Here is a 19,760-nt window from a genome sequence, read left to right as displayed (position 1 = left end):
CAGGTAGGGTTTGGGAGAAAAGGCAGCAGAGCATAACACCACCGAGAACATATATGCATTTATGGAAAGCTATAGGAAACCAACAGTTTGACTTAATGTATTACATCTGCAGAAGGTTGAGTTGGTAGCAAAAAAACTACCAACTTCACTGGCAGTTGTCTGTGGTAGAGGACTGATATAACTGTGCACTCCAAGGAGGGAAAGGATGAGACAGGAATTGCAAGAGGAAGGATATTGGACAGTGCAATTGAGGGCACAATTTTCTTTACGAAGAGGAAGGGTGCAGGTGATACTGGGAAGGACAAAGGAAAATGATGCAGGCTAGAATAGATCCAAAAGACGGGTAAATGTGAGACTGATACAGGAGGAATAAATCTGAGGGATTTCTGTGCTAGCACTAGCTTTAAACAGAATATATCTGTGAGCTTTGAACCTTGGCATTATTTCATCCCTTTGGGCATTTGCCACAGTGTATTAACAAAAATGCAATAGCATCAACAGAAATGAGAATTAAAACTCTTTCTAATGCTCTCTTACAATAACAGTAGTATATAAAAGCTTGATCTGAAATAACCAAGAGATTTTTTAATTTTATCTGAGAAAGGATTATTCTGCCATTTAGCTCACAATGGCATTAAATAGACAAACAAACAAAACCCCTACCAAACCAAAATCTAAACTATCACTTCAGAGGTGAGTTTTAGACCCTGAAGGAAATAGTCACCTCTTACTGAGGTGTACACGCATACCTGTACTTCAGGCATTTTTTCAGCCTTGCTTTGACAGGGAATGTTGGTCATTTGAAATATGTTAGTGGAACAGTTTGATAATAGTGCTTTTTGAATTCACAAGTGTTTTTTTTTAAAAAAATTAAATTATTATGTCCCAGTGTCAGTATTCATTGCAGAACAGGTTCACACACTTTCCTAACAATAGTCTTACAAACTCTTAGCGATCGTTTAAAAGCCACTGGGTAAAAATCCTATGTTATCATTAAAGTCAGATACTTACTGCCAATACCCTCAGCACTCTTAATATGCTCTACATCTTCAGAAAACTTATTTATTATGTACACTCTACGCAATACATCTTCACTATCTTACTTTATAAAGCACATCTCTATAATACTACTGTTAGATCTTACTAGCACATAGGCATCCAATAGAGGCTCAAACAAAGCATGCTTCTAGCAAAAAAAAACCAACCTGACACTTACATGAAGAGTTTATTATTTTTGACCCTTTTTCTACAAATCTTTAGATGCTCATTATGAAATACAAGTTGTACCACTCTTTATAAACCATAAAATCTTTAATAGCTTACCATCCACATGATCATATGCTCAAGCTTGTTTTTAAACAGCTTATTATTATCATATGCATAACCACACGAGGCAGTTTGTGGATGCATTAGCTACAGCAGTTCTGCAGTTTTGGAGAGCTTAAATTCAGATTAAAAATCTTTCAGTTTTAGCATCAGTTCTTCCACCTTTATAAATTTTGAAACTGCAACAGGAACAAACCCATGAACCAGACGGCTACCTCAAGTGCTGGCAGTAAGCTGGGACCTATGGCACAGAGCTCTCCAGTTTTCACTCATGGACTTAACAGTCTCCTGTGTGAGCTGGCCTGCCATCGGCAAAGCACATGTTATTTCCTCAGCAGCGACAGAGAAATGTTCAAGCAGGAATAAATGTCAGCTCCACTATGCAGGTGTGTGTATCCAAGTGCTCAAAAACATTTCCGCTCTTATCCCCCTTGCTCCCTGCTCTTTTTTCCTTTCTTTTGTCTCCAGCTTCTGGGTCCCAGTTTCCTTGCTGTTCCTCCTCCCAGTTATTGCATATGCACAACCTCTTGATTCATGCATCTACCATCCTTCCCCACCAAGTTCCTGCTGTAGCAAGATCTCTCATACGTCTTCTGTCTTGGCTAACCTGCTAATTTTCCCATGCTCACCAACTACCTCCCTCTTGCTGTCTTACTTCCCTGTCTGTTTTGTTGCCATCATCCAACTTCTGCCTCCTGCTTCTGGCTTTGGTGAACTTTAGTCCCTCCTTCCCCGCCTTCCCCTCAATACTAAGCTAGATCCTTGCTACGCTCTCCTTCCCACACCTAAACCTTTACCTTTCTGTCCCTTTCACCCCTCCTATCACTTCTGCGCTTTGGTAAGTTCCAGAACACCAGCCACATCCACTGAAACCAGGCACAGCAACAGTCCTTTTGCCCTCTGCTTTCAGAAGCTGAGAGCAGGAACTGCACTGCAAACCTGGCTCTACAGGGCTAGAGCAGGTACGATACGCTCGGAAGACATAAAGGCAGCTAGGCAATCAGTAATCTTGACCGAAAGTGATAATGCATGAATTGGGGAGAAAAAAGTCCACACTCTTGAAAAATGGCTTGATTTTTAAATTCCCATTAAAATTCAATAGAAAATAGACCACTGGCATGCAAACTTTTGGTTGACTCTACAACTGTAAAAAGGGTTTTACAATGGAAAATGTCAGTTAATCTATATTCATAAACACTCACAGAATAAAACATACAAATTAAAACATAAAGGAACAAAATCCCCAGATGAGCTTAAAACCTATTTTATGCCAGCAACACTGATACTGGTCTTGCAATTCAATATTCTGCTGCAGAAATACTTTTAAAATTAATTTCTCCTTCATCGTGCTGTCATTGCTGCTTCTTTACTGCACTGCCATATCCCAGAACTGACTGATTAATTACAGAAAATAATTTCAGTGAACTAGTATTATAAAGGAACAGGTAAATAACATGCAAAAACTTACAATCTGAAAGCAGTTTCAGAATTTCAGATTTTCTGGGGAAAGAAAACCCAAACACACACAACCCAAAACTCAAAACAGAAAAAACCTATAGATAGAGTACTCCCTCCTCTGGTACGAGTCACTAAAAATAAGTAGTAAAATAAGACAAATTTAAAGCATTATGGAGAGAAAAAATCAACTCTTCTAAAAGCAAATAATGGATTTACATGCTTTTAAACACTTTTTAATCAATGCTATAAAGACATGAAAAACTTAAAAACAGTAAGACCCCATGAAATATACCTATACTGCACCATTACCTTTGTACATTACTGATATATTTCTAAAACAAACAAAAATGGATTTCAACTGGAAATCAAATTATCAAAAATGCATTTGCAGTTATAATGCATGATTTATTAAAACCAATGGAGTGAAACAAGTATATACTTCTAAAACCTTTTTTCCTGAGGGAGTAATTCAGAAGTTGTATCCTGACAGCAATGAGGTATTTTTTCCTATTAACACGTTGCTGCTCGATTACTTTACTCTTGAACACAGATGGATATAATCATAAATCTACTTTACAAGACACCAATGTATTAAGTTTTTTTCCGTAAGAAGTCTTTTTCAGTCTTCAATAGATTTCCAGATGGAGAGTAAAACTGTTAATAAGTTGCCATAGTTTTTATATCCATAAAATGTGTGTCTTCAAAATAAAGGGAAAGCAAAATTCACACCACCAAAAAAATATTTTCTTAAAAATACTTCATTTTCAGCACCACCCATACCAAAAGCTTACTCTGGGATACTGTGATTTCGAGTGAGATCCTGCAAAGCTGAGAAGCGCTGAAAATGACAGCTTTGACTCTCTTGCAAAGCCAAAACCAGAAAATATGAGAAAGTCCATTATCATGTATAACCAGTCATGCTGATTTTCAAGGAGTCTTTAATACTGGAGATAAAATTCCCAAAGATGTTTCCCTAAATCCACCTAGACTGTATTTGTAAACTACTGATATACAACAAAGAATGTGCTTCTGGTGTTTTGCTCAAATCCAGATGCATTAGATTTGCAGCAGTTACTTAAGAAGCAGACAGTCTAATGATAAGAGTCAGTCAGCCCATGTTAGGTATTTAATTGAGCTGCTCATGAATAAAGCTGTTGTATCACATAACTAGAAAATTCCACAATTATTTTCAGAGGCTGCATCTAAAATTATGGTGCAAACTGGCTTTTTATATAGTCAGATTGGATCTAACACACGCAACAGCCATTTATGTATTTACTTTTGTTAATTTTTAGAGTCAAATATAGCCTGTATTAAACAGACCATAAAGCTTATCAAAGACCTGGAACATCCTCTGTTACATTTTCCACAGTTCCCATGGAACTGGATCAGCATCTCATGGAAATGATCAATTGTTTCCCCAGGCAAAAATTAATAGAAGCCACATATGAACCTACAGAAAATTACAACCAATGTAAAGAAACTCTATGTATCAATGTGATTGTCTTCCTCCTTCATAGCCTGAGTTTTCAAGAGTTAGAAGACCACTCTGCATGCTGTTGGTAAATGTCTTCAGCACACTTATTGCCATCAAAAACATCTGGCTGGTGATACAGATGCGACAGGTCATATTGTTAAGCAAGAAAGTACTTCTATGCCCAAGAAACAAAAAAGATGATAATCATTTTGTCATGTCAGAAAAATAATACAGTGTATAAACAATGTGTGTTTAAAACATTCTAGTGAAGCTGATAACTAACCAGATAAACAGAAAACACAAGTACCCTGGCTTGACAGACAGCCCTCACATCTAAGTGGCAAGCAGAGAATTCAACAGCTACCTATTGCCTATTCATAAAGGAAGTTTCACAAAAATGTTCATTATCTCCTTGCTCTCAAATCAACACATTTCAGATGCCTACAGTTATGAACTTCAATCCTTACAGAACAAGGTCTGTGTTTTACCATTTATGCAGTTCAAGGACAGGCTGGCTCATGTGGTATGTGGGAAGAATGCACCACGTGACTGTGAAGTTTAGATTTTCTTTTGTACAGAAAAATATATAACTGCATTGGATTTGAGTTCCCTGATGGGACATGTTCTAATCACTGAATGGTAACATACTGCAAGATGCCAAAGTTCAAATAAAGATTATTAGATATGTAAACATATATATATATACACGCATACACACTCATATTTGGGGTACAGACTTGGCACATGTGCCTGTGACCCCTGTAGCTCTGAAAGCTAGAGCCAGCCTCTCAGATCGTTCCCTCAATTCAATGGCATTTTAGCATAATGATAACACACAAAATTTTTCTATATCTTAATTTAATTTCTGAGTAACATAAAAGCACTGGAAAAGGGTCTATGGTGCATTACCAAGCAATACACTTTCAGGTCTAATAACTAACAACTTGGGCTTATCTAGCACACACTGAAAATAAATGTTTATTCCTTACTTTGTTGTTTAGAAGGACATTTCATACCTTTTCTCACACAAACTGAACACTTTGGAAGTTTATTTTGAAACAACCTCCATATTTTAAAAGTCTTTTTTAAAGTGGTAGTTTAATTGTGAGCACAGCACAGGCTGCAAATCTAATTGATATTTGCAAACAAGAAATCCAGAAATAATTAGGTCAGGAAGTACCGAACTCATGAAATAATACTATTTTGATTGTTAAGGATACTAATATTAAAATAAACCAAGTGAAAGGGAAAATGCATTTGACTTCTCCCTTAGTTATCATTGCAAAGTTGTTTAATTACAAGAGTTTGCAAATTCACCATTTTTGATGTTGAAAGGGAATGATTTGTCCATGGCTGATTCCTAAATTTTTTTCCAATAAATTCTTTTTATCTGGGTGCAAGGTGAATTTTCTGTGGACTGCGTAAAATATAGCAAGTTCATGAATTTATTCAGATACCTCTTTAGCTAAGACTTTTTATTTCATTTCACGGATTGTGGTTTGTTTTTTTTCCTTAGTAGTACAGTTTACACATACACTCTTTTATAAGAAAGCATTGCACTCGTGTTCACTGATGGCTCAGGAAGCTTTCTCAAAAGGTATACTTGCAAAAGACTTTCCAACACAAAAACTAATGGGCCCATTTATACGTTTCACAAAGTGGACTTCCTACCTGAGTTGTCTCAGTGTTGTTAGAAGTCTTTATGAATTACTGAAAGCAAAGATTACTAATCTTGTCGACGGAGGCTTGAAGCCAAAAATCACAACCTATCCAGTCAAGTAATAAACTGAGGATTCATGCTGTTTCTAAAACTTTTAATACTGACACAAGGAACATAACAAGGAAGCTGTTCTAAGTTTCCTGAATCTCTAGGGATTCTGCTCATGAGACTCCCTGAGCCAACATTATTCATTCCTTCACTCAGACACTGAGTATGTTGAAGTGTTCATCAACCCTTTCCAGCTAGATGCTTATTCGTATATCAGAGACTTTCTAAAAAGTTATTCTGAGGTGTGTAAGTCTTATTGTAAGCATGTGAGTCCAAGAATATATATGATTCACAAAGGGATGGCCCTCATAAGCATGTTCTAGAAGGTCTTCAAAAAGTGTTTTGAGTGCTAAAGAAATTGGAGAGACTTAGAGATGTCAAATACTAACCAAATAATAAACTCCATTAATTTGAAAAGTTCCTTTAAAAGCTTTATTAAAAATATTTTCTTGAGGATACCAGAAAAAGTGATTAGCATTACCAAGAACTTCAAATCAACAGGCAAACATTTTAATAGTTTTTTGATATTGTGATATCTAAAGAAAAATTTTATTCACAGGAGTAGCTCCAGTTGCTGATTTTCCTGACTTTGATTACTCTTAAGCAAAAACTAATTCTGTAGATGGATGGATGAGGTCTTTTTTGAAATTCAGTTTCTTTGAATAAATTTATTATTGCTCTTTAATTCCCATTCAATACTGACAATAACTTGTGTTAACAGTTTGATTTCAGTTCCTGTTTCATATAATTAACACAATTTTAACTTTGCCTAACATAGCTTTTTCTTGAAAATACTTTTGTTCAGCATGCAATGAGATCCTCAAAATGTATAGCAAGTTATCTTAAAAAGTCACATGGGCTTGTAATTTTGGACACATGGAAACATAGCTATCCTGTACACTAAAAGCCTGACCATCGCTTAATAACTTTTCTGCAGTTCTGAAGGAATTCCAAGCATTTCAAGTATGTCATGCTGTTCTTCAGACCAAAATATTTTTTCTTTCCTGCATTTATTGTTTAGGTTTTTTTGTTTGGTTTGATTGCCTTTTACAGACAGGTGGGAGAAGGTATTTTAAGAAAGCTGCTGTGTGTGTTGGGTTTTTTTGAGTTCGGGTTTGGTTTGTTGGCTTTTTTCCCTGCGAAATTTAAAACCGATTCAGTAGATGTTAATTGCAAAAGAAGGTGGTATTTTTGGGTCTCTTTTGGTATTTTCCTCCTGACAATTTTTTCAAAAAAAGATTCAGTTGAATATTTTTATCTTAATATTTATTAAAGACTGATTTATAAACAAATTATAATTCAAAATCAAAGCTGAAAATAAATTCTCCTCACATCCGAGAGTGTTTCTACATTGTCAGTAGATAGGAATTTTATGAAAGATAAGCAAACCAGAAAAAAGTGTAAGGCTGAGATACAGCTGCCCACACCTTGGAAGTCCCACAGATAAAATGCCCACTGAGGTATCAGTGCCCTGGTAGCACCTGCTGCAAATAAGGTGATCAAAATGCGCTATGCCCAGAGAGGTTTATTTGAATATATATTTTCTCCTACTGTGGGGAAAGAAGAAAGGCATTTCTGCTCAGATATAGAAAGTAATACACAGTGTTTATAAACATGCTGATAGAAACAACAGCACTGGGGAGCAAGGATTCTTGTTATCCAACGGGAAGGGAGAAAGACACTGAGCCTTTCTGTTGATTGTCTGACATACACACACAGAGTCATGCAGACCTGCACAAGTCACTTGAGAAATAACAAGATTGTATTTCATAATCAACGTTATGATTTCATTTTCTTGAAAACTGGTGGAGATAATTAATCTCAAATATTACAAAAAAAAAAAAAAAAAGGAAAAACTCAGGAGAAAAGAGAACAGCTCTTGCTTGTCCTGAGCTTCAGGACTGCAGAAGGAAATGGAGCACACTAAATCCTCTGGATCATGATTATAAAGAAAAGCACTTCAGCAGTACCACAATAGGAATCTACTCCAGAGCACCAAATTAGGAAGATAAGACTGGGGAGGGTTGTTTTTTTTAATGAGCGTTCATCAGAATCATCCATTGTGCTGCATTTGAAGATAATGAAAGGTTGTAAAGGCTTTTGTTTCTCCGGTTCAGAGGGCAATACTGCAGGAAGAATCCTTGGAGCACATAGTGAGAGATCACACTAGTAAAGCAAGTAGTAAAGGATCTTTGCTTCCCAACAATAGAGAGGACATAGGTAAGGATGTGAAAGTGAATAAACATCGTGATCTTTAAAAAGAGAAGAAAGCTAAGCAGAAGAAAAAACCAAAACCTTTTTTTTTTATAAAAATAAACTAACAAAAAACAACACAAAAAACCCACCCAAAAAACACCACCCAACCACCAAAACCAAACCAAACCCAAAACACTCCAACCTTAGAGAAAAAAGGAAGCAGCCATGACAACAAAAGGAGTTTACCAATCATGGAAGCATTTGAAGAAATAAAACTAACATCAGAAGCAGAACCAGCCCAATAACCAGATGAAGGAGAAGAGCAGTCAAAGACTGACCAACTAAGTAATAAATGTTTCATTTTCTAGAAAGAATCTATGCCTATGAGTAACTTAGAAACACACAAAATGTAACACAATCAGCAAAGTATGCAAAAACAATTGAGATCATTCTGCAATTATTTAGACCCTAGTACGTAATGTCTAGTACCAAGTACTTGCCATTCTAGAACATTATTGAAAAAGTGAGTCATGTGGCTCTATCAGAAAATGATACTAAGGCAGCTAAGCTTTTTGGTTTTCTGAATAAGTCCTCCTAAAAATAGACTCAAGTAAAACTCATAGCAACAAATTAACAATGTCTGTAGCATAAAAATCAGATGTTATGCCAGAGCAGACTATCTACATACAGGAAACACTAGTGTAATTCACTTCATCCTGGAGTACTTACAGACCTATCTCAAGCTCCCTCATTGACAGGAACAATTTCTCCTTGAGAATTAGTGATGGATGAAGTTCCACAAAGCTGGGAAAGGGCAAACATAGCACATATTATTAAAGGAGAGGGGAAGGGAAGAAAGCTAGAAACTATAGAATCACAGGATTGCTTAGGTTGGAAAAAGCCTTTAAGATCATCCAGTCCAACCATTAACCTAGCACTTTCAAGTCTATCACTACACCATGTCCTGAAGTGCCACTCATATATCTTTTAAATACTTCCAGGGATGGTGACTTAACCATTTCCCTGGACAGCCTGTTCCAATGCTTTCAGTGAAGAAATTTTTCCTAATACCCAATCGAAACTTTCCCTAGTACAAACTGACGCTGTTTCCTCTTGTCCTTTTACTTGTTACTTGGGAGAACAGACCAACACCCACCTCGCTCCCACCTCCTCTCAGGTAGTTGTAGAGAGCAATAACTGTAGGGAGCAAGCAACAAGGTCTCCCCTGAGCCTCCTTTTCTCCAGGCTAAACAATCCCCGTTTCCTCAGCCGCTCCTCAGAAGACTTGTGCTCCAGACCCTTCACCACCTTCGCTGCCCTTCTCTGGACACGCTCCAGCACCTTAATGTCCCTCTTGCAGTGAGGAGCCCAAACCTGAACCCAGGATTCAAGGTGCAGCCTCACCAGTGCCGAGTACAGGGGATCAGTCACTTTCCTAGTCCTGCTGGCGGGTCAAAACAAACCACCTTCACGAAACTGAAGTGTCAATAATAAATTAACTGACCACTGCAGTAAGATAGGTAACAAACAGCAGACGTTAAATATCTTCAGCTGAGCAGGAGTTTTGTTTATGAGCATGCCATATTAGTCACACTAGAAAAAGTGTCTAAATAAAACTAGCATAAGGTGAAAAGCTATTTAGAAAGGCATATTCTGAACACCTAAAACTGGTAATAAAAAAACCCAAAGTATTCATTAAGCAGGGTCTGCCATGTTTGTCTGGGATATAGTAATAGTCAACACACACATTACCGTTCTAGATAATAAAACAGAAACAGATTTGTTGGTGACTTAACTCTGAGGAGAAAGGAATCGCTAGCAACAGGAGACCATGACTGGACTTCAAAGCTAACCCAACAAACAGAAAAAATGAACTGGAGGAGCCAGTTCAAAGTGGACAAGGATATGGCTCCACACTCAGATCAGGGTAAACAACTGTAGAAACAGGGAAAGGAAGCCAACCAGTTACGGGCTAGCTGTGAAGAAGACTATGAGTTGGACATAATCTGTCACAGTGGTAACGGGAGAGGACAGCGTACAAGCCCGGCTGCTGTCTGAAAACCATTACCCTTGCACTTGAGGAGTTAACCATATTGGCCAAAGGCCAGACTCAGGTGCCTTGGCTACTACTTGCTATGAAATACCTCCACAGGTCAGACTGGTGGAAAACTTCAGGTTTTATTGCTTTTTGGTTTTGATTTACTCTGCATCATGGTTTGTCTTCTGGGCACCTTTGCACCTAACCAACACCCTGACAGGACAGTGACCTTGATGGCAGCTCAGTCTCTCAGGTTCTCTCCTTGCAGCACACAGTTCAACTTTCAGAGTTATTATAAGAAATATAATAAATATAAGGAATATTTAGCTTAACTTAAAGTGTAGTTATGGGGAAGAGATGAGTTAAATTTAATGTCCAGAAATATACAGATGGTCTGGTTTAATAGTGCTTTATAACGCTACTGTCTATTATATAAAAAAGACAAAATGCTCTCAAGAGAGACCATAACTGGAACAGGGGAAGTGGGGCTACTGTGATTTTACAATATCTTTCAGTTTTCCCAACTCCATGTTATTCCAAAGGCTGGAGATGTGCTGCTGTATGCCAGTGCCCATAGCACAGCCTTGAATCTCTGCAACGCAGGGTGCCACAGATACATACTTCTCAATCCCAACCCCACTTCACCTTCTTCATCTATGTATTTCAAGATGTGCAAGAGGTTTCTGGAAGACAGTTTACAGCTGTCTACCACAGTGAAGATGAAACAGGGGTTTTATCTTCTTTATGTAGCTATAAACAACTTACTAAATGGGAGACAGAGCGCAAGGTTTTGATCTTAAATATAGACTGGAGAGAACTTCTGATTAAACTCCATGCAGAGCTAAGGCTGACGATTGTCTCTTCCCAACCTTAGCTGCATCTTGTTTTGCTGATATTCCTGCTGCTGTCTCAGTTCCATTTCTGTTCTGATGGCTGCTCTACCATTTTCTCCAACGTGTCTCTCCAGATTCTGCCCTCAGTATACTCTTATTCCCTTCTAAGCTCTGCTAAAATAAATTAATTTCACACATGGAATTCTTCAAATATTAACTAATGCTGCAATAATATTTGAGAGGATAAAACATGACTTATTCTACCATACAATCTTTAGGATTAATTCTTCTAGTGCAAAAAATACTTTTCAAAAATTACTTTTTTGTAATAAGTGTTATCAACTACTTAAATGTAAGATTTTAAAGATCTTTGTTATTCCCAACACACTACATAATCCCCAAGGAACTTGCAATCATTAGTCCTTCCTCTCACTTTCCCCTGTGATCCTTTAGTCACAGCTGAGGACCTTATTCCAAATACAGATTATTCCCCTGCTGCCAACAAGAGGGCTGATGTCCTTCCCGGATTCAGAAAGTGCAATGCATCAGTATGATGATGCAGGGATAGCATACAAAATAACCACAATTGTACATTTATTATAACCCTTATATTATTTTTTAACCATAACTGTATTACACTAAACAAACATATTTTTGTTCTATGTACATGGATTTGATGTTTTTTTCTCCCAAAATAATATGCAAAAAATAAAAGTAACAGAATCATATTCCATTCTAAACTTGTTAAAGCTACTAAGAATAGCACAATTCAGAGGATCAAGGATACATAAGTTGTCTTCTGCCAAAGAGAAATAATACACAGGAATTACTATTTGTTTCCTGAAGTAAATTTCTAAATTCTTTATCCATGACTTCTCCAAACTGCAAAACAGTCATAATGCAATCAGAATACTATTATTACTTTTCCAAAACACGTTTACATTTCGATGTGTGCTTTCAAAATACATTTGTAAAAAAAAAAACCAACTCATGCCACATAGCACCACTAATATCAAATTATATTCGACACATGAGCTTTCCAAGTACAAAAATAACTAAAACATAAACTTACAAGCAAAATGGTTCCTTATTCCCTGCTTTAGCTGAATTTTTGCTGCAAATAATATTTTACATTCAGAGGACACAATGTCTCCACCCAAACTATCAGTTAAAGAAATCTGTTTATAAAAAGATATATTTAAAAAAATACAAAAAAATTATCTAAAACCTCAGCACTGTATAGCCACTTGTTTACCTGTCCCTGAATGCAACGTATGGAGCAGAAACTGAAGAAACCCAGCAAACATAGCAGCATCAGCAAGAGAATGGTTAAAAAAGCACAACTGGCATCTAGTAGGTTGCTGAATTCCAGCCTGCAACTGTAGCAAAACCGTAATGGAAGTAAAAATCCACTCCAGTGTGAAGGAGACGATATAAAAGAAGTCCCTAAGGTCTTTGCGTCCTTATTCTAAGACAAATTATTCTGCAGTATCTAAAATTTAACACCGGTGACACCAAACAGGGCTACAAGAGCTCTTGTCATCAAAACAAATCTCTGCAGTGTAGTGCAAGCATCGATTACTGCATTAGTTCATACATGCTTGCTGCAACGACAAGGAGTTTCAGTCTCAAGGAGGAGTTAATGATTTTAGGAATCCAGATTTAACAATCCTCAGGAAACAAGACGGGAAAAAAAGCTCCCTCCTCTTTGAATAGAGCAGGAAAGAAGTTTCTAAGTGCTTTAAAGCCAATAGTAGACACAAGCTCAGGTACCCAAGTAATCAATACTACTGCTACACGTACTATTTATAGTCAGCAGTGGTGCACAAAACAAGTTTTAATGAACTGCATAGATGAAGCAATCGTGTAAAGCAAATGTGGCTGGTTTAAGTTATGTAAAACTTCCCAAGCTGTAGATTTACTTCTAGCCCACTGAAAACACAATGGCCCTTAAAAAAATTACCATTTTTTACAAATTAATGGGATGATTTAATACTTCTCTTATGTAGCAATGTGTGCATGGAAATGTAATTTTATATAAGAAAAACATATACCAAATAAAAACCTGACTATAACATTTATATTTCAAACTACATATTCAAGATAAAAGAGAAAAGTGGAACCTGTATACCAGCATATTTGGGAAAGCCAGATGATTAGAGAATTACAAATAATAAAATTTGCTAAATAATCTAATTTAGTCATATCCAAGCCATACAACAATAAAACTGTTTCTTTGGCAGAGACAGTCTTCCTCTGTAAAAATGTACATTCCTCTGCAGCATATCTACATACTGCCAGACTTCAGAAATACAAAAAAACTACCTGTTTAGAAACTTCAATGTGAGAAAACAAAGTAAACAAAGAGAAGATTATAAGGGATAAAATATAAATAATTAAGCTAATGAGAGCTTACAGTTCTTTCACCTTTAATAATATATAGACCTATTAGTAATAATGAAAATATGCTTTTAATCAAGTTGTTTCCCTGTAATTCTGGATCACATGATCAAAACCAAGGTACTGAAAGCTGCCTTTCACACACTATCTCACCTGTCAGTCAACAGCAAAAGCCATGGCTGACATCCCCAGCCACTGCTGACTTTCAGTGTCCCCAGTAGCACAGTATTATCAGAAACATAATACAACTGTCTACATCTGCTTTTTTCACTGACATGTCCTCATTAGATGATTCTTTAGAGGAGGACAACGTCCAGGCTTCACATACTCCAAGAGATCATCTTGACATCTACTGATGAGGAAACATACACCCAGCTTTCTTCTAAAGCTGGAGAACATTTCTCACAAAAGGGACAAAAGAGAGACTATGTCAAGTGCCCGGCACTTCCACAGCTCATCCATTCCCCCACTGACTGCTCTGCACTACTCCTTAAAGGACCTTCTCCTATTCCACTAGGGCTGGCATTGAGGGCTTTGTTTCACGTTTCACCTCACGTGGATCCTGAACGTTCACCTCATCTTGCAGCATATACCAAACAAGGCAGGGATTTTGCCACAACTCAACAGATGAAAAATACTTATTTGCTACAACCTTAGAACTTTAAGTGAGACTGGACTATATGGGGCTGTTTTCCAACTTTTTTAAAATCATAGAATCATAAAACCACAGAATCATTCAGGTTGGAAAAAGACCTTTAAGATCATCAAGTCCAACCATTAACCCAGGACTGCCAAGTCCATCACTAAACCATGTCCCTAAGCACTGCATCTATGCAATTATTTAAATGCCTCCAGGGATGGTGATACCACCACCTCCCTGGGCAGCCTGTTCTTTTCTGTGAAGAAATTATTCCCAATATCCAACCTGAACTTTCCCTAGTACAAACTGGGGCTGTTTCCTCTTGTCCTTTTACTTGTTACTTGGGAGAAGAGACCAACATCCAGCTCACTACCATCTCCTCTCAGGTAGTTGTCGAGAACAATAAGGCTTCCCCTGAGCCTACTCCTCTCCAGACTAAACAACCCCAGTTCCCACAGCTGCTCCTAAAAACACTTGTGCTCCAGACCCTTCACCAGCTTCGTTGCCCTTCTCTGGAGACGCTCCAGCACCTCAATGTCCCTCTTGCAGTGAGGGGCCCAAACCTGAACCCAGGATTCGAGGTGCGGCCTCACCAGTGCCCAGTACAATCCCTTCCCTTGTCCTGCTGGCCACACTGTTTCTGGTACAAGCCAGGATGCTATTGGCCTACTTGGCCACCTGGGCACACTCATATTCAGGCACTTGTTGACCAGCACCCCCAGGTTCTTTTCCCCCAGGCACCTTTCCAGCTACTTTTCCCCAAGCCTGCAGCATTGCATGGGGTTGTTTTGACCCAAGTGCAGGACCTGGCACTTCTCCCTGTTAAATCTAAATGTTCCTATCATTCCCATGGCATGCATGTGTTTGTGAAAAAAAAAAAAATAATAAACTGTTCTCCCAAATGTATTTAGAAAGGTTGTTTCTGCCCCACAAAGCTGTTGAAACTCTCACTGTCTCTCGTTCCCCTGCATGACAGATACACACAACCTCTGCTCCTCCATCCCCACATCAGGTAGTCCTCAACACCAGTTTTACCCACTGCTCTCCCTGGCCATGAGATCTGTCCAAGCCCTGCCTATGTAGCCCTGTCTAACAGCTTCAGCTTTAGACGATGGAGGTGTCTGCAAGTATTTGCTGAAAAGTAAGGGAAAAGAGGAGCCACAGATGAGCACTCTCAGGTCAGAAAGGGCATTTTGCAGGAAAGGACAGTGCCACCAACTGCAGTGTGCACTGCATATCCCAAAGGGCAGTTCTCATTCCTCCCAGACCCAAAGGGCCAGAAGCTCCAGAGCTCTTCTGGCTGCCCCAAAGACCCATCTGACAGTTTGAGAATCAAATGCTAATACTGATAGTTGGTTTATTTCCTTTTACATCCATTAATAGTTGCAAGGCAATAGGAAACTAACTGGAAATCTGGTTATCGTCCTGTTGTCCTACTAAAAATACATAATTCAGTTATAGCCCATTTTAAACCTTTGCTTTGTATAACATTGCCTATGTACTCTCAGGATGTTTTTACCCGTGCAAATTATTTTACTGCCACTCTTCTCTGAGGCAGACTGCATTGAGCATCTGATACTTAGATTTTCACCATCATATTTTAGCTCCTTCATAATCTTCCTGTTAAGAATTTTTCTAGATCTTAATCCATATATGATACTCCTGATTTTATAAAACTTTCTAAGATAATTAGAAAAGAATGAGATTGAACAATCTCACGAAGATATCCAGCCCCACCAGTTGTCATGTTTTAAGACATCCAAGTCCAAGCATTAAACGTACTACTCAGTTTTATGGCTGGGTGAAAATGGAGCTTGCCTCTAAACTAAAAGTTTTGCAACACTTTTTTTTTGAAAGAAGAAAGCCAGAGAATGGTCCCAATATTAATACAGTAGCACAGAAAGAGCAATTCAAGGGAAAACAGCTATGCTTTAAGTTAGAATTTAACTTAGGAAATGAGAGAAACAACAGAAATTATCTGTGTTATGGTCTCCAAACCTCAAGCCAAGTTCTAACAGAGAAGAGATTCTGATACAATTGCAGGAGTCTTGAATACAATATTAGGTATTGTACGTGGTGTTTTGTACTGTTTCATATTCCTGGTTATTGTGGGAGATTCACAGCGACTGGACAAGGCAAACACCACATGTCTCTTAAAGGAAGGCAAGAAAAAGGACCTGGGAGACTACAGACTGGGAAGGCTAACCTGAGCCCCTGGGAAAGTTACAGAGCAAATACTTCCAGAACGCTGTCTCGAGCACATGAAGGCCAAGAAGGTGACTGGGAACCATCAGTATAGATTTACCAAAGACAAAACATGCCTGACCAATATGATTTCTGGACCTGCAGACAAGGGGAGAGTAGCAGATGTTTAACATAACTGTAGGCTTTCAACCAAGTCTCTCAGAATATCCTTATAGCCGAGTTGAAGAGGTATGGGTTGATTGGTGAACTACAAGGTGGTGGAAAACTGACACAACCACTTGACTCAAGTGATGGTTGAAGGACTGAAGTTCAACTGGTGGTGAAATGTTACATACGTAAAAAAGTATCATAACAAAGACTTACGGGGAGGAATCAAGTCTTTCCTTTGCTCAGCAAGCAGCACTCCAAACCACAGAACGCTCTCCTAAGAACATAGAAAACTTCAACGTAGCTTTTAGCTATTCATCCAGAACTAAACCCAGTAGAAAAAACGTACTTGCTTCCGAGAGGCTTAAGTGCAGAGTCTGGGTGACACTGGGCTAATTAAAACACTTCTGTTCTCTGTGCACTCATGCAATGTAAGTGCATCTTCTCTGCAGTAAAGTATTGCTCAGTGAAGAGGACCAAGTACTTCTCAGATTCTTTGGCAAAATAGTTATAATTGCAAAGACAATTGTTGACCATTTACCACTTCCAAGAGAAAGACTTCTATATAAAAGCATACAAATACATACATCCACACATACACAAGTGGTCTTTTCAACAGATTTGACATAGCTGTCACTTCTTACAGCTACTGAGAAAAATCAGAGGTTAAGAACTGAGATAACTGTGGTGAAAAAGACACATAGCTTCTAAAAGGCATGTCTGCCCTCAAACACCCAAACTTGTTAGAGCTCATCACTGTTCCTTTCCATTCAGGTGTGCATATTCTGTTTATATTCTTGGCCAGCTGGCAACAAACAAAAGCATGAAAGCAGAAATGATGTAGTCACCCCAACAGAGGGACACACTGGAGCTAATAAGTTTGGCCTTTTATTTAGCTTGGGATAAATAATGTCATGCTGTCATTATTCCACAGCTTTTAGTTCAAAACTTGATCTCAGCTAATCAGTTCAAAGTAGAAGTGAAGTAACTTGCCATCTGTCTGAAAAACACAAGCAAATGCACACATTGGGAGCAGGCTATGGTGTGACTTCCACTTGACTTCCCAGACAAGTGACTATCACATTTTCCTGAAAGTTCTTTTGGGGAGCTTTACAGAACATTACCTGCAACTTTGCAGCAGACTGGAAGCCATCCCGCTACCTACTGCTGCTGTATCCTTCATTTCCAAGTTCCATTGCCAATTGGTTAGCGCTGTGCTGCCACCAATATTCTGTTTCCCCATCGTCTACCCCTGATTGGTTTCATTGCTCTTGACTCACCTGAGGAAGATGATAATGACAGGGAAATTCGAAAGAGACGAGAAGAGTGCTCACTAGAAAACCTACATTGGGCCTTAAATCCCTTAGATGTAGTGGTTGAGATCTTTGCTATTCAACCTTCATGATGCAGTAATTTTGCTGTTTATCTTAGTTACTTCAGACTATTAAAAAAGCCAGCATCTTCTCAGGTTGATCATTTTGATGCTTGGCTTTGGCTGAGGAAGATCTACTGACATCAAGACAAAGAACGTCAGTGCTGAACTATCAGATTTACATATGACTTCTGGACTTTCTCCAACATCATAGGTTGATGAATTGACCTCTGTATGAAAAGAGATTTTGTGGAGTACTTTTCTTTGTGATAAGGGCAGTACTTAACAAATTAACTTACAATATCTATAAAAGATCTGCTGTATAGCCTTTTGAAGAGCCAAAGGTGGTCTTAACCAAACCCTAATTCAAATTATTTGCTCAACCATTCAGTTGCTAACCAAAGCCAGATGCTTTCAGTGAAATGGTGACTGATAAGCAGACACTGATTTTCCAATTTACTGACCAGTTGTATCAAAATATTCTTTTTGTTCCCAACTTTTAACTATTCTTTCTAGTTGCTACGTTGTTTTCCATAGAGACAAATATCTACCAACTCTCCTGCCCTACAGCATGGCAGACGTGGAAGGCCATTATTCAAAGTCTCTTTCTTGCCTACTGGAGGGTAAATTGGGATGAAGTGGTGGTATGACAGCCATGCTTTGATAGCCATGCTGAGGTGCAGGATTGAACTTACACAATTAAATTGCTCTAATCAAGTCAATGTTACTACCTGTAGGAAGAGACCACAGGCATCTAACCTGCACCTGAGTCTTCCCACCAAAAGAGAAGCCAAGCAAAAAGTATAATCTTCAAATCTGAGCTACAGCAAAAATAGGAGATCCAACCTGCAGTGACAATGTCATTACAGTTTCTTATTTAATTCAGCCACATCACCTTACCAAAACTCCTTACAACAGTATTTTTTTCCTTCCAAAACACCACACACACACACCATTACAAAACATAACAAAAGACAATGCATACGCTGAACTGATTCATGTTCTATGATTGAAAGGCTATGATTGAAAGGTTATACAGACAAGCATGATAAATACCTGTGTGTCACCAGTTCATTCTATTTCACTATTTCAGGACATATTTGACAACTTGATTCACATTCTGTCCTTTCCCTTACTGCCTAAGCCTGTGTAGACATGGTTTAATTTCCAGCTCCTCCTGCAAGTCAGACTCCCCCCAGATCTTTTAGTTCTAAAAAATTCAGTTTTAAACCTAGAAATTAAAGCAGCGGTACCATACTTACTGACCATTTCAAAAGGTGAACCTCTGTTAAATAGCATTTTCTATTACTTTAAAAATGTTATATACATCCAAACAAAAATAAAAACAAAAGCAAAACCCACACATCTAAACACAGGGTTTAATGGTGACCACGTTGTTTGTTTAAGCATTGCCAGAAAATTCATTCCTACTACTTACATAATTTTCTAGGTCAAAGTAAGATTACATCCACAATAGCACAGATAACTGATGCCTGACAATGCACCTTAATATTATTTGTTGTTTTAACTTGGTTTTTTCTTAAAGGGAAAGCGTGCTGACAGATTTGAATTTTAAAGGAAATATTTGAAGAGAAGTCAAAACGTAAATGGTATGTTCATTAAAAAAAAAAAGATAATCCGCTTATAGGCAAAAATTAACATCATCTTAAGTGTCTCCTTTCAGTGGCTTGTAGAAATAGTAATTCCCTAAGACTTCCTTGAGAGTGAGATTTAGAACTGGCTAACAGGAACAGATTAGTCAACTTTTTCTATAACTGATTTCAGAGCAACATTTTTGTGGAAAAGAGCCCACAGCAGCACAACTAAGTTTATTCTTAACTGTTCAGTTCAGTTCCCATTCCCAGGGACAGTTTTACCATCCCACAGACAGTGTCTGCTT

At 38.1% G+C, this 19,760-nt stretch overlaps 1 protein-coding gene across 45 annotated transcripts in view; it reads right to left on the bottom strand.

The window, feature by feature from the left end:
• The window catches only part of RIMS1 (regulating synaptic membrane exocytosis 1), a 335,729-nt gene that overhangs the window by 153,080 nt on the left and 162,889 nt on the right, over positions 1–19,760 (bottom strand). The window lies entirely within an intron of this gene.

The sequence above is a fragment of the Falco peregrinus genome, chromosome 7 (assembly GCF_023634155.1).
Source record: "Falco peregrinus isolate bFalPer1 chromosome 7, bFalPer1.pri, whole genome shotgun sequence".
Lineage (NCBI taxonomy): Eukaryota > Metazoa > Chordata > Aves > Falconiformes > Falconidae > Falco > Falco peregrinus.
Note: the sequence above shows the minus strand (reverse complement) of the source record. Positions and strands in the feature narration are given on the sequence as shown.